The following is a 16,673-nucleotide window of genomic DNA, read 5'->3' on the forward strand; positions in this document are numbered from 1 at the left end:
GGATATAGCAGTACAGCAAAAATGGTACTTACAGAGTGCATCAAACATGATTTAGACTTTGTTTATGAAAAACGGTTTATTTCTGTATTTCATGATTGCAACTTGCTGAAAAGTGTCAACAGTGTTCCTATCATCTGGATTAAGCAGTACAGCAAAATCGTATTTACATAGTGAGTCAAACACGAATTAGACCTTGTTTATGAAAAACGGTTTATTTCTGTATTTCATGATTGCAACTTGCTGAAAAGTGTCAACAGTGTTCCTATCATATGTATTAAGCAGTACAGCAAAATGGTATTTACATAGTGACTCAAACACGATTTAGACCTTGTTTATGAAAAACGGTTTATTTCTGTATTTCATGATTGCAACATGCTGAAAAGTGTCAACAGTGTTCCTGTCATCTGGATATAGCAGTACAGCAAAAATGGTACTTACAGAGTGACTCAAACACGATTTAGACCTTGTTTATGAAAAACGGTTTATTTCTGTATTTCATGATTGCAACTTGCTGAAAGGTGTCAACTGTGTTCCCTATCATCTGGATTAAGCAGTACAGCAAAATGGTACTTACCTAGTGACTCAAACACGATTTAGACTTCGTTTATGAAAAACGGTTTATTTCTGTATTTCATGATTGCAACTTGCTGAAAAGTGTCAACCGTGTTCCTATGATCTGGATTAAGCATTGCGGCAAAAATGGTACTTACAGAGTGCATAAAACATGATTTAGACCTTGTTTATGAAAAACGGTTTATTTCTGTGTTTCATGATTGCAACTTGCTGAAAAGTGTCAACAGTGTTCCTATCATCTGGATTAAGCAGTACAGCAAAAATCGTACTTACAGAGTGCATCAAACATGATTTAGACTTTGTTTATGAAAAACGGTTTATTTCTGTGTTTCATGATTGCAACTTGCTGAAAAGTGTCAACAATGTTCTTTTCATCGAGTTTAAACAGTACGACAAAATGGTACTTACAGAGTGACTCAAACATGATTTAGACTTTGTTTATGAAAAACGGTTTATTTCTGTATTTCATGATTGCAACTTGCTGAAAAGTGTCAACAGTGTTCCTATCATCTGGATTAAGCAGTACAGCAAAATCGTATTTACATAGTGAGTCAAACATGAATTAGACCTTGTTTATGAAAAACGGTTTATTTCTGTGTTTCATGATTGCAACTTGCTGAAAAGTGTCAACAGTGTTCCTATCATCTGGATTAAGCAGTACAGCAAAAATCGTACTTACAGAGTGCATCAAACATGATTTAGACTTTGTTTATGAAAAACGGTTTATTTCTGTATTTCATGATTGCAACTTGCTGAAAAGTGTCAACAGTGTTCCTATCATCTGGATTAAGCAGTACAGCAAAATCGTATTTACATAGTGAGTCAAACACGAATTAGACCTTGTTTATGAAAAACGGTTTATTTCTGTATTTCATGATTGCAACTTGCTGAAAAGTGTCAACAGTGTTCCTATCATATGTATTAAGCAGTACAGCAAAATGGTATTTACATAGTGACTCAAACACGATTTAGACCTTGTTTATGAAAAACGGTTTATTTCTGTATTTCATGATTGCAACATGCTGAAAAGTGTCAACAGTGTTCCTGTCATCTGGATATAGCAGTACAGCAAAAATGGTACTTACAGAGTGACTCAAACACGATTTAGACCTTGTTTATGAAAAACGGTTTATTTCTGTATTTCATGATTGCAACTTGCTGAAAAGTGTCAACTGTGTTCCCTATCATCTGGATTAAGCAGTACAGCAAAATGGTACTTACCTAGTGACTCAAACACGATTTAGACTTTGTTTATGAAAAACGGTTTATTTCTGTATTTCATGATTGCAACTTGCTGAAAAGTGTCAACCGTGTTCCTATGATCTGGATTAAGCATTGCGGCAAAAATGGTACTTACATAGTGAGTCAAACATGAATTAGACCTTGTTTATGAAAAACGGTTTATTTCTGTATTTCATGATTGCAACTTGCTGAAAAGTGTCAACAGTGTTCCTATCATATGGATTAAGCAGTACAGCAAAATGGTATTTACATAGTGACTCAAACACGATTTAGACCTTGTTTATGAAAAACGGTTTATTTCTGTGTTTCATGATTGCAACTTGCTGAAAAGTGTCAACAGTGTTCCTATCATCTGGATTAAGCAGTACAGCAAAAATCGTACTTACAGAGTGCATTAAACATGATTTAGACCTTGTTTATGAAAAACGGTTTATTTCTGTATTTCATGATTGCAACTTGCTGAAAAGTGTCAACAGTGTTCCTATCATCTGGATTAACCTCTATGGGCTAGGTGGGACGCTAGCGTGCCACCCGGGGTGCACTCCATCAACAGCAGGTGCATTTCAAGAGCGGCAAATTTGAATCCAAATAAATGTAAAAATTCAAATTTTTCAAACATACAACTATTTTACACCCTTTGAAAGATAAACATCTCCTTAATCTAACCACGTTTTACGATTTCAAAAAGGTTTTACGGCGAAAGCATAAATTTAGAGTATGTTAGGACAGTACATTTACAAGAGTTGTGTGTAATGTTATGTCAATTCAAAGACAGGGTCACCAAAACCATAAAACCAGCTAAAATGATGCACTAACCTTTTACAATCTCCATCAGATGACACTCCTAGGACATTATGTTAGACAATGCATGCATTTTTAGTTCTATCAAGTTCATATTTATATCCAAAAACAGCGTTTTACTATGGCATTGATGTTGAGGAAATCGTTTCCCTCCAATAACCGGCAGTCAAGTCAGCGTCACAAATTAAATAATTAAAATTAGAAAACATTGGTAAAATATTATATTGTCATTTAAAGAATTATAGATTTACATCTCTTGAACGCAATCAACTTGCCAGATTTAAAAATAACCTTACTGGGAAATCACACTTTGCAATAATCTGAGCACTGCGCCCAGAAAAATACGCGTTGCGATACAGACTAGACGTCATGTTGGGGAGATCTAAAATCGAAAATACTATGTAAATAATCCATTACCTTTGATTCTCTTCATCAGATGTCACTTCCAGGTATCACAGGTCCATAACGAATGTAGTTTTGTTCAAAAAAGCTCATCATTTATGTCCAAAAATCTCCGTCTTGTTAGCACATGATCTAAGCCAGCCGGACTTCTCGTCATGAACGAGGGGAAAAAATATATTTCCGTTCGTTCAAACATGTCAAACGTTGTATAGCATAAATCATTAGGGCCTTTTTTAACCAGAACATGAATAATATTCAAGGTGGACGAATGCATACTCTTTTATAACGTATTGGAACGAGGGTACCCAACATGAACTCGCGCGCCAGGTGTCTAATGGGACATCATCGTTCCATGGCTCTTGTTCGGTCAGATCTCCCTCCAGAAGACTCAAAACACTTTGTAAAGGCTGGTGACATCTAGTGGAAGCAATAGGAAGTGCCAAAATATTCCTAAGCCCCTGTGTTTTTCAATGGGATAGGTTTAAAGTCAATACAACACATCAGGTATCCACTTCCTGTCAGAAAATGTCTCAGGGTTTTGCCTGCCAAATGAGTTCTGTTATACTCACAGACACCATTCAAACAGTTTTAGAAACTTTAGAGTGTTTTCTATCCATATATAATAAGTATATGCATATTCTAGTTACTGGGTAGGATTAGTAACCAGATTAAATCGGGTACATTTTTTTTATCCAGACGTGCAAATGCTGCCCCCTAGCCCTAACAGGTTATACAATACATGCATTTTTTGTTCCATCAAGTTCATATTTATATCCAAAAACAGCATTTTACAGTAGCGTGAAATTCAGATTTTTTTCTTCTCTGAAATGCTTCCGGTGAACATAACAAAATTACTATTCGAAAACATTGGTAAATTATAATATTGTCATTCAAAGAATAATATATTATCATCTCGTAATTGCTACCGAATGGCCAGATCTCAAAATAACTTTACTGGGAAATCACATTTTGCAATAAACGGGGTGCTATGCTAAGAACAACAGGCTATGCTATACAGTTAGCATAATCTAATATCGATAATAACATTGTAAATATCCCCTTACCTTTGATTATCTCCATCAGAAGGCAGGCATCCCAGGTCCGGAAGGCATCCCAGGTCCGGAACAAATGTGGTTTCTTTTGACAAAGTTCATAATTTATGTCCAAATAACACCAAGTACTTAGCGTTCATTATGCTCCCACAAAACGTGGTGGGGGGAGTGTAAAATCACGCCGAAAAGCTAAAAAAACCTAGTAAATAATCAATTTACGTCCGTTCAAACATGTCAAATGTTGTTTAGCATTAATCTTTTGGTCCATTTTTAACGTTAAACATCAGTAATATTTTCACACAACCTATCCTATGTCTAGATAAACAATGATGACAAACTCACGTTTCTCAGATTTATGCGCAGGTGCAAAAAAATGAAGTGATGACATGTCAACTTCCTTGGATTCTAATTTGCTCTCTGTTTATCATAGACGCTTCAAACAACTTTATAAAGATCGTTGACATCTAGTGGAAGCCGTAGGTGTTGCGAAATGAATCCTTTCTCACTATGGTATCTATAAAACAATGACACTAAATAGTACAGTCACAAAATTCACATTTTTTTTGGATCTATTTTTCACAGGTTTTTGCCTGCAATATGAGTTTTGTTATACTTACAGACACCATTCAAACTGTTTAAGAAAATTCAGAGTGTTTTCTATCCGAATGTGTTAATAATATGCATATCCTAGCTTCTGAGTTGGTGTAGGAGGCAGTTAAAAATGGGCACATATTTTTTTCAAAATGTCTCAATACTGCCCCCGAGCCGAAAAACGGTTTATTTCTGTATTTCATGATTGCAACTTGCTGAAAAGTGTCAACAGTGTTCCTATCATCTGGATTAAGCAGTACAGCAAAAATCGTACTTACAGAGTGCATCAAACATGATTTAGACCTTGTTTATGAAAAACGGTTTATTTCTGTATTTCATGATTGCAACTTGCAGAAAAGTGTCAAAAATGTTCATTTCATCGAGTTTAAATAGTACAGCAAAATGGTACTTACAGAGTGACTCAAACATGATTTAGACCTTGTTTATGAAAAACTTTTTATTCTGTATTTCATGATTGCAACTTGCTGAAAGTGTCAACAATGTTCTTTTCATCGAGTTTAAACAGTACGACAAAATGGTACTTACAGAGTGATTCAAACATGATTTAGACTTTGTTTATGAAAAACTGTTTATTTCTGTATTTCATGATTGCAACTTGCTGAAAAGTGTCAAAAGTGTTCCTATCATCTAGATTAAGCAGTACAGCAAAATCGTATTTACATAGTGAGTCAAACACGATTTAGACCTTGTTTATGAAAAACAGTTTATTTCTGTATTTCATGATTGTAACTTGCTGAAAAGTGTCAACAGTGTTCCTATCATATGTATTAAACAGCGGTTGACATGCTTCGAAGTACGGTAATGGAATATTTAGAATTCTTTTGTCACGAATTGCGCCATGCTCGCCACCCTTATTTACCCTTTAGGATAGTGTCTAGAACGCACGAACAAAACGCCGCTGTTCGGATATAACGATGGATTATTTTGGACCAAACCAACATTTGTTATTGAAGTAGAAGTCCTGGGAGTGCATTCCGACGAAGACAACAAAGGTAATAACATTTTTCTTATAGTAAATCTGACTTTGATGAGTGCTAAACTTGCTGGGTGTCTAAATAGCTAGCCCTGTGATGCCGGGCTATCTACTGAGAATATTGCAAAATGTGCTTTCACCGAAAAGGACATATCGAGTGCATAGAGGAGTTCTGTATCTATAATTCTTAAAATAATTGTTGTGCTTTTTGTGAACGTTTATCGTGAGTAATTTAGTAAATTCACCGGCAGTGTTCGGTGGGAATGCTAGTCACATGCTAGTCACATGCTAATGTAAAAAGCTGGTTTTTGATATAAATACGAACTTGATTGAACAAAACATGCATGTATTGTATAACATAATGTCCTAGGGTTGTCATCTGATGAAGATCATCAAAGGTTAGTGCTACATTTAGCTGTGGTTTGTGTTTATGTGACATTATATGCTAGCTTGAAAAATGGGTGTCTGATTATTTCTGGCTGGGTACTCTGCTGAAATAATCTAATGTTTTGCTTTCGTTGTAAAGCATTTTTGAAATCGGACAGTGTGGTTAGATTAACGAGAGTCTTATCTTTAAAATGGTGTAAAATAGTCATATTTTTGAAAAATTGAAGTAATGTCATATCTAAGGTATTTGAATAACGCGCCACAGGATTCAACTGGCTGTTGAGTAGGTGGGACGCAAGCATCCCACCTAGCCCATAGAGGTTAACCAGTGTTCCTATCATCTAGATTAAGCAGTACAGCAAAAACGGTACTTACAGAGTGCATCAAACATGATTTAGACCTTGTTTATGAAAAACTGTTTATTTCTGTATTTCATGATTGCAACTTGCTGAAAAGTGTAAACAGCGTTCCTATCATCTGGATTAAGCAGTACAGCAAAAATGGTACCTACAGAGTGCATCGAACATGATTTAGACCTTGTTCATTAAAAACTGTTTATTTCTGTATTTCATGATTGCAACTTGCTGAAAAGTGTCAACAATATTCCTTTCATCGAGTTTAAAGAGTACAGCAAAATCATACTTACAGAGTGACTCAAACATTATTTAGACCTTAATCTTGGGGCTAGGTGGGACGCTAGCGTGCCACCCGTGGTGCACTCCATCAACAGCAGGTGCATTTCAAGAGCGGCAAATTTGAATCCAAATAAATGTCAAAATTCAAATTTTTCAAAAATACAACTATGTTACACCATTTGAAAGATAAACATCTCCTTAATCTAACCACGTTTTACGATTTCAAAAAGGTTTTACGGCGAAAGCATAAATTTAGAGTATGTTAGGACAGTACATTTACAAGAGTTGTGTGTAATGTTTTGTCAAGTCAAAGACAGGGTCACCAAAACCATAAAACCAGCTAAAATGATGCACTAACCTTTTACAATCTCCATCAGATGACACTCCTAGGACATTATGTTAGACAATGCATGCATTTTTAGTTCTATCAAGTTCATATTTATATACAAAAACAGCGTTTTACTATGGCATTGATGTTGAGGAAATCGTTTCCCTCCAATAACCGGCAGTCAAGTCAGCGTCAGAAATTAAATAATTAAAATTAGAAAACATTGGTAAAATATTATATTGTCATTTAAAGAATTATAGATTTACATCTCTTGAACGCAATCAACTTGCCAGATTTAAAAATAACCTTACTGGGAAATCACACTTTGCAATAATCTGAGCACTGCGCCCAGAAAAATACGCGTTGCGATACAGACTAGACGTCATGTTGGGGAGATCTAAAATCGAAAATACTATGTAAATAATCCATTACCTTTGATTCTCTTCATCAGATGTCACTTCCAGGTATCACAGGTCCATAACGAATGTAGTTTTGTTCAAAAAAGCTCATCATTTATGTCCAAAAATCTCCGTCTCGTTAGCACATGATGTAAGCCAGCCGGACTTCTCGTCATGAACGAGGGGAAAAAATATATTTCCGTTCGTTCAAACATGTCAAACGTTGTATAGCATAAATCATTAGGGCCTTTTTTAACCAGAACATGAATAATATTCAAGGTGGACGAATGCATACTCTTTTATAACGTATTGGAACGAGGGTACCCAACATGAACTAGCGCGCCAGGTGTCTAATGGGACATCATCGTTCCATGGCTCTTGTTCGGTCAGATCTCCCTCCAGAAGACTCAAAACACTTTGTAAAGGCTGGTGACATCTAGTGGAAGCAATAGGAAGTGCCAAAATATTCCTAAACCCCTGTGTTTTTCAATGGGATAGGTTTAAAGTCAATACAACACATCAGGTATCCACTTCCTGTCAGAAAATGTCTCAGGGTTTTGCCTGCCAAATGAGTTCTGTTATACTCACAGACACCATTCAAACAGTTTTGGAAACTTTAGAGTGTTTTCTATCCATATATAATAAGTATATGCATATTCTAGTTACTGGGTAGGATTAGTAACCAGATTAAATCGGGTACATTTTTTTTATCCAGACGTGCAAATGCTGCCCCCTAGACCCAACAGGTTAATGTATGGAAGCGCGCGGAAAATGTCACGACGAAAAGTAAAAAAAGTTATATTTACGTTCGTTTACAAACATGTCAAACGTTGTATAGCATGTATCTTTAGGGCCTTTATAACATAAAACTTCAGTAATATTCCAACCGGACGATTCCATTGTCTTGAAAAATGTTTTGGAACACAGCTACCTCTCAAATGACTGCATGTCAATGAACTGATGTCCTTCCCTGGGTCACCAAATTCCCTACCTTCTTGTTCGATCTCTGTTCATCATAGAAGCCTCTAACAACATTCTAAAGACTGTTGACATGTAGTGGAAGCCTTAGGAAGTGCAAAATGAACCCTAAGTCACTGTGTGTTCGATTGGCAATGACTTGAAAGTACTACAAGCACCAGAACTCTCACTTCCTGGTTAGAATTTTCTCAGGTTTTTGCCTGCCATATGAGTTCTGTTACACTCACAGACATCATTCAAACAGTTTTAGAAACTTCAGAGTGGTTTCTATCCACATCTACTAATAATATGCATATTCTAGTTCCTGGGCCCGAGTAGTAGGCCGTTTATTTTGGGTACGTAAATCAGTCAATTCTTAACCTCTCTACGGTAGGGGGCAGTATTTGCACAGCCGGAAAAAAAATGTACCCGATTTAAACTGGTTACTACTCTTGCCCAGAAACTAGAATATGCATATAGATAGAGATGCAACAGAAGGACAACAAATTGTCAGACAGGGCACTTCCTGTATGGAATCTTCTCAGGTTTTGGCCTTCCATATGAGTTATGTTATACTCACAGACACCATTCAAACAGTTTTAGAAACTTTAGAGTGTTTTCTATCCAAATCTACTAATTATATGCATATCCTCGTTTCTGGGCAAGAGTAGTAACCAGTTTAAATCGTATACGTTTTTTATCCGGCTGTGCAAATACTGCTCCCTATCCCAACAGGTTAAATGTATTTGGCTAAGTTATATGTAAACTTCCGACTTCAACTGTATATACACTACCAGTCAAACATTTGCACACACCTACACATTCCAGGGTTTTCCTTTATTTTTACTATTTTCTACATTGTAGAAAAATAGTGAAGACATCAAAACTATGAAATAACACATGCAATCATTTATTTGTATTTATTATGATCCCCATTAGCTGCTGCCTTGGCATCAGGCCCCTACTCCACCACTACCACATATCTACAGTATTAAATCCATGTGTATGTGTGTGTATAGTGCGTATGTTATTGTGTGTGTGTATGCCTGTGTCTGTGCCTGTGTTTGTGTTGCTTCACAGTCCCCGCTGTTCCATAAGCAATTTTTTAAGTCTAATTTTACTGCTTGCATCAGTTACTTGATGTGGAATAGAGTTCCATGTAGCCATGGCTCTTTGTAGTACTCTTTGCCTCCCATAGTCTGTTCTGGATTTGGGGACTGTGAAGAGACCTCTTGTGGCATGTCTTGTGGGGTATGCATGGGTGTCCAATACCTCTCATAAATACAAGTAGTGATGAAGTCAATCGCTCCTCCACTTTGAGCCAGGAGAGAATTACGTTAGCTCTCTATATACATCCAAGGGCCAGCCGTGCTGCCCTGTTCTGAGCCAATTGCAATTTTCCTAATTCCTTTTTTGTGGCACCTAACCACACGACTGAACAGTAGTCAAGGTGTGACAAAACTAGCGCTTGTAGGACCTGCCTTGTTGATAGTGTTGTTAACCTGTTAGGGCTAGGGGGCAGCATTTGCACGTCTGGATAAAAAAAATGTACCCGATTTAATCTGGTTACTAATCCTACCCAGTAACTAGAATATGCATATACTTATTATATATGGATAGAAAACACTCTAAAGTTTCTAAAACTGTTTGAATGGTGTCTGTGAGTATAACAGAACTCATTTGGCAGGCAAAACCCTGAGACATTTTCTGACAGGAAGTGGATACCTGATGTGTTGTATTACCTTTAACCTGTTGGGTCTAGGGGGCAGCATTTGCACGTCTGGATAAAAAAAATGTACCCGATTTAATCTGGTTACTAATCCTACCCAGTAACTAGAATATGCATATACTTATTATATATGGATAGAAAACACTCTAAAGTTTCTAAAACTGTTTGAATGGTGTCTGTGAGTATAACAGAACTCATTTGGCAGGCAAAACCCTGAGACATTTTCTGACAGGAAGTGGATACCTGATGTGTTGTATTGACTTTAAACCTATCCCATTGAAAAACACAGGGGCTTAGGAATATTTTGGCACTTCCTATTGCTTCCACTAGATGTCACCAGCCTTTACAAAGTGTTTTGAGTCTTCTGGAGGGAGATCTGACCGAACAAGAGCCATGGAACGATGATGTCCCATTAGACACCTGGCGCGCGAGTTCATGTTGGGTACCCTCGTTCCAATACGTTATAAAAGAGTATGCATTCGTCCACCTTGAATATTATTCATGTTCTGGTTAAAAAAGGCCCTAATGATTTATGCTATACAACGTTTGACATGTTTGAACGAACGGAAATATATTTTTTCCCCTCGTTCATGACGAGAAGTCCGGCTGGCTTAGATCATGTGCTAACAAGACGGAGATTTTTGGACATAAATGATGAGCTTTTTTGAACAAAACTACATTCGTTATGGACCTGTGATACCTGGAAGTGACATCTGATGAAGAGAATCAAAGGTAATGGATTATTTACATAGTATTTTCGATTTTAGATCTCCCCAACATGACGTCTAGTCTGTATCGCAACGCGTATTTTTCTGGGCGCAGTGCTCAGATTATTGCAAAGTGTGATTTCCCAGTAAGGTTATTTTTAAATCTGGCAAGTTGATTGCGTTCAAGAGATGTAAATCTATAATTCTTTAAATGACAATATAATATTTTACCAATGTTTTCTAATTTTAATTATTTAATTTGTGACGCTGACTTGACTGCCGGTTATTGGAGGGAAACGATTTCCTCAACATCAATGCCATAGTAAAACGCTGTTTTTGGATATAAATATGAACTTGATAGAACTAAAAATGCATGCATTGTCTAACATAATGTCCTAGGAGTGTCATCTGATGGAGATTGTAAAAGGTTAGTGCATCATTTTAGCTGGTTTTATTGTTTTGGTGACCCTGTCTTTGACTTGACAAAACATTACACACAACTCTTGTAAATGTACTGTCCTAACATACTCTAAATTTATGCTTTCGCCGTAAAACCTTTTTGAAATCGTAAAACGTGGTTAGATTAAGGAGATGTTTATCTTTCAAAGGGTGTAAAATAATTGTATGTTTGAAAAATTTGAATTTTGACATTTATTTGGATTCAAATTTGCCGCTCTTGAAATGCACCTGCTGTTGATGGAGTGCACCACGGGTGGCACGCTAGCGTCCCACCTAGCCCATAGAGGTTAAGAAGGCAGAGCAGCACTTTATTATGGACATACTTCTCCCCATCTTAGCTGCTGTTGTATCAATATGTTTTGACCATGACAGTTTACAATCCAGGGTTACTCCAAGCAGATGAATCATCTCAATTTGGTCAATTTCCACATAATTTATTACAATATTTAGTTGAGGTTTAGGGTTTAGTGAATGATTTGTCCCAAATACAATGCTTTTAGTTTCAGAAATATTTAGGGCTAACTTATTCCTTGCCACCCATTCTGAAACTACCTGCAACTCTTTGTTAAGTGTTGCAGTTATTTCAGTCGCTGTAGTAGCTGATGTGTTGAGTCATCCGCATACATAGACACTCTGGCTTTACTCAAAGATTGAAAAAAGCAAGGGGCTTAAATAGCTACCCTGAGTAATTCCTGATTCTACCTGGATTATGTTTCAGAGGCTTCCATTAAAGAACACCCTCTGTGTCCTGTTAGACCAGTAACTCTTTATTCACATTATAGCAGGGGGTGTAAAGCCATAACACGTATGTTTTTGCAGCAGATAATCAATAATGTCAAAAGCTGCAATGAAGTTCAACAAGACAGCCCACACAATCATTTTATCATAAATTTCTCTCAGCCAATAATCAGTCATTTGTGTATTTTATATTTGAGATTCTTCAAAGTAGCCACCCTTTGCCTTGATGACAGCTTAGCACATGCTTGGCATTCTCTCAACCAGCTTCATGAGGTAGTCACCTGGAATGCATTTCAATTAACAGGTGTTCCTTTTTAAAGTTAATTTGTGGAATTTATTTCCTTCTTAATGCGTTTGAGCCAATCAGTTGTGTTGTGACAAAGTAGGTGTGGTATAAGAAGATAGCCCTATTGGGTAAAAGACCAAGTCCATACTATGACAAGAACAGCTCAAATAAGCAAAGAGAAACAACAGTCCATCATTAATTTAAGACATGAAGGTCAGTCATCCTGAAAATGTCAAGAACTTTGAAAGTATCTTCAAGTGCAGTAGCAAAAACCATCAAGCGCTATAATGAAACTGTCTCTCATGAGGACCGCCACAGGAAAGGAAGACCCAGAGTTCATTAGAGTTAACTGCACCTCAGATTGTTCAAGTAACAGACACATCTCAACATCAACTGTTCAGAGGAGACTGCACGAATCAGGCCTTCATGGTCAAATTGCTGCAAAGAAACCACTACTAAAGGACACCAATAAGAATAAGAGATGTGCTTGGGTGAAGAAACATTAGTGGACAATAGACCGGTGGACAATGGACATTAGACCGGTGGAAATCTGTCCTTTTGTCTGATGAGTCCAAATTTTAATTTTTTTGTTCCAACTGCCGTGCCTTTGTGTGACGCAGAGTAGGTGAACGGATGATCTTTGCAACTTATTACATAAGTAGTCCGACTCTTTGCTATGAGACTCGAAACTGAGCTCAGGTTCATCTTGTGTCCATTGATCATCCTTGAGATGTTTCGTCAACTTGATTGGAATCCACCTGTGGTAAATTCAATTGATTGGACATGATTTGGAAAGGAATACACCTGTCTATATAAGGTCCCACAGTTGACAGTGCATGTCATAGCAAAAACCAAGCCATGAGGTCGAAGGAATTCTCCATAGAGCTCCGAGACAGGATTGTGACAAGGCATAGATCTGGCGAAGAGTACCAAAACATTTCTGCAGCATTGAAGGTCCCCAGGAACACAGTGGCCTCCATCATTCTTAAATGGAAGAAGTTTGGAACCACCAAGACTGAGCCAAACTGAGCAATCAGGGGAGAAGGGCCTTGGGTAGGGAGGTGACCAAGAACCCATTGGTCACTCTGACAGAGCTCCAGAGTTCCTCTTTGGAGATGGGAGAACCTTCCAGAAAGACAAACATCTTTGCAGCACTCCACCAATCAGGCGTTTATGGTGGAGTGGCCAGACGGAAGCCACTCCTCAGTAAAAGGCACATGACAGCCCACTTGGAGTTTGTCAAAAGGCACCTAAAGGAGTTTCAGACCATGAGAAACAAGATGCTCTGGTCTGATGAAACCAAGACTGAACTCTTTGGCCTGAAAGCCAAGCGTCTCGTCTGGAGGAATCCTGGCACCATCCCTATGGTGAAGCATGGTGGTGGCAGCAACATGCTGTGGAGATGTTTTTCAGCATCAGGGACTGGGAGACTAGTCAGAATCAAGAGAAAGATGAATAGAGCAAAGTATAGTGAGATCCTTGATGAAAACCTGCTCCAGGGCACTCAGGACCTCAGACTGGGGCGAAGGTTCACCTTCCAACAGGACAACAACCCTAAGCACACACAGCCAAGACAACGCAGGAGTGGCTTCGGGACAAGTCTCTGAATGTCCTTGAGTTGCCCAGCCAGAGCCCGGACTTGAACCTGATCAAACATTTCTGGAGAGACCTGAATACTTTCCGAATGCACTGTACAGTATAGTGTATTTAAAATAATGACTTAAAGTGTAATCCCAGAACCAAAAACCAAATATAACAAACTGTGTTCAGATTCCAGGTGCAGAAATGGATGTTGCACAGTTCATTATCAGTTCATTGTCAGTACATTGTCCACCCATCACAAAGCCTCAAGCAAACACTCTTCACAGGACAATCTATTGAAATACATTTCTCCATGTCAAGCACCACAAGAAAAATACATAAAAAAAAGAACTGTTGTTTAACCTCTCTAGGGTAGGGGGCAGTATTTGCACGGCCGGATAAAAAACGTACCCGATTTAATCTGGTTATTACTACTGCCCAGAAACTAGAATATGCATATAATTATTGGCTTTGGATAGAAAACACCCTAACGTTTCTAAAACTGTTTGAATGGTGTCTGTGAGTATAACAGAACTCATATGGCAGGCAAAAACCTGAGAAGATTCCTTACATGAAGTGGCCTGTCTGACCATTTCTTGGGCTTCTACACTCTCTTTATTGAAAACTGAGGATCTCTGCTGTAACGTGACACTTCCTACGGCTCCCATAGGCTCTCAGAAGGCGGCAAACCGGTGAATGATGTCTTTGCAGGCCCTGGCTGAAAAACACTAGCGCATTTGGATAATGGTCTATCAGAGAACAATGAGACTGAGGCTCGTGCACGAGGCGACACCATGTTTTTATTTTTTCATCTTTGAACTAAAACAGGGTGTCCCGGTCGGAATATTATCGTTTTTTTACGAGAAAAATCGCATAAAAATTAATTTTAAACAGCGGTTGACATGCTTCGAAGTACGGTAATGAAATATTTCAAATTGTTTTGTCACGAAACGCATCGGGCGCGTCACCCTTCGTCACCCTTCGGATACTGTCTTGAACGCACGAACAAAACAGAGGATATTTGAACATAACTATGGATTATTTTGAACCAAACCAACATTTGTTATTGAAGTGGAAGTCCTGGGAGTGCATTCTGACGAAGAACAGCAAAGGTAATCAAATTTTTCTAATAGTAAATCGGAGTTTGGTGAGGGCCAAACTTGGTGGGTGTCTAAATAGCTAGCCCGTGATGGCTGGGCTATCTACTCAGAATATTGCAAAATGTGCTTTTGCCGAAAAGCTATTTTAAAATTGGACAAAGCGATTGCATAAAGGAGTTCTGTATCTATAATTCTTAAAATAATTGTTATGTTTTTTGTGAACGTTTATCGTGAGTAATTTAGTAAATTCACCGGAAGTTTGCGGTGGGTATGCTAGTTCTGAACGTCACATGCTAATGTAAAAAGCTGTTTTTTTATATAAATATGAACTTGATTGAACAAAACATGCATGTATTGTATAACATAATGTCCTAGGATTGTCATCTGATGAAGATCATCAAAGGTTAGTGCTGCATTTAGCTGTGGTTTTGGTTTATGTGACATTATATGCTAGCTTGAAAAATGGGTGTCTGATTATTTCTGGCTGGGTACTCTGCTGACATAATCTAATGTTTTGCTTTCGTTGTAAAGCCTTTTTGAAATCAGACAGTGTGGTTAGATTAACGAGAGTCTTGTCTTTAAAATGGTGTAAAATAGTCATATGTTTGAGAAATTGAAGTAATAGCATTTCTAAGGTATTTGAATAACGCGCCACGGGATTCCACTGGCTGTTGAGTAAGTGGGACGATTTTGTCCCACATACCCTTGAGAGGTTAAGTGTCATTGTTAAAATGTTTACATTATTCATAAGCAGCCACACAAGCATGAAGACGCCATACTCGAGGGGGGTGTTCATGCAGGAACCAATGGGATGCTAGAGTGAGGGAATGCCCACATGCAGGAATGCCCAGAATTGCAGGTTTCAATCACACACTATTGGAATCGGGGTCCATTCTGAATCACCATACCACAACAAGGTAAAGACATTTGAGCATTCCAAATATTTTCTCATACTAATCAATGAAGAACATTTGTAAATATACACTCAAGGCCAGTTTATTACGTACACCGAAGACGGTCGAGTCTATGTTGTTCCCGCTTAGCACATTCACATAGATTTTGCTTACGTTCTGTTTTTTACATGTTTAACATGTCTATATTGGTCCAGCTTTAAACATTCACATGGATCTAGCCTACGTTATGCTTACACATGTCTAATGATTAACCCCATATTGATTATGCTCTCTACTTCTGCGAAAACAATATAGATACTGGAAAATCCCCATGATGTCATAGATTTTCTCCTGCAACAGTAACTGAATGCCTCAATGCCTGTATTCCTGTTCTATATAGCAAGCCACGGCCACATGACTCACTGTTTGTAGGAGAGATCTATTTTCGCAAATGGGGTGGTATACCCAATAAACTTGCCACTGAGTGTATATCGCTACGCATACGCTCAAACACAAATCATGTGACCTTTAGGCGATCTGTATTTGGTATTCTATGGTTAACAGTTCCACTGGTGCTTATAAGTAAGTAGGTAAAAACTCAAGACATGTAGCTAAGGCATCTTGATTTTTATTTTCCCTGCAGCTACTAGGGAAAAATATATACAAACAAATGACAATGCAAAGAGAGAATTGCAAACGTATCAAACACCCGTCACCTCACACTTTGGTTACAAAATTCTGGGAACTTTCATTCAATTCCATGGTTTTCCAAAAATCCTGGTTGGAGGCTTAGGCATTTCCTGTTTACTCCCTCCTGATT

Source organism: Salmo salar, chromosome 24 (genome assembly GCF_965601325.2).
Source record: "Salmo salar chromosome 24, fSalSal1, whole genome shotgun sequence".
Taxonomy (NCBI): Eukaryota; Metazoa; Chordata; class Actinopteri; order Salmoniformes; family Salmonidae; genus Salmo; species Salmo salar.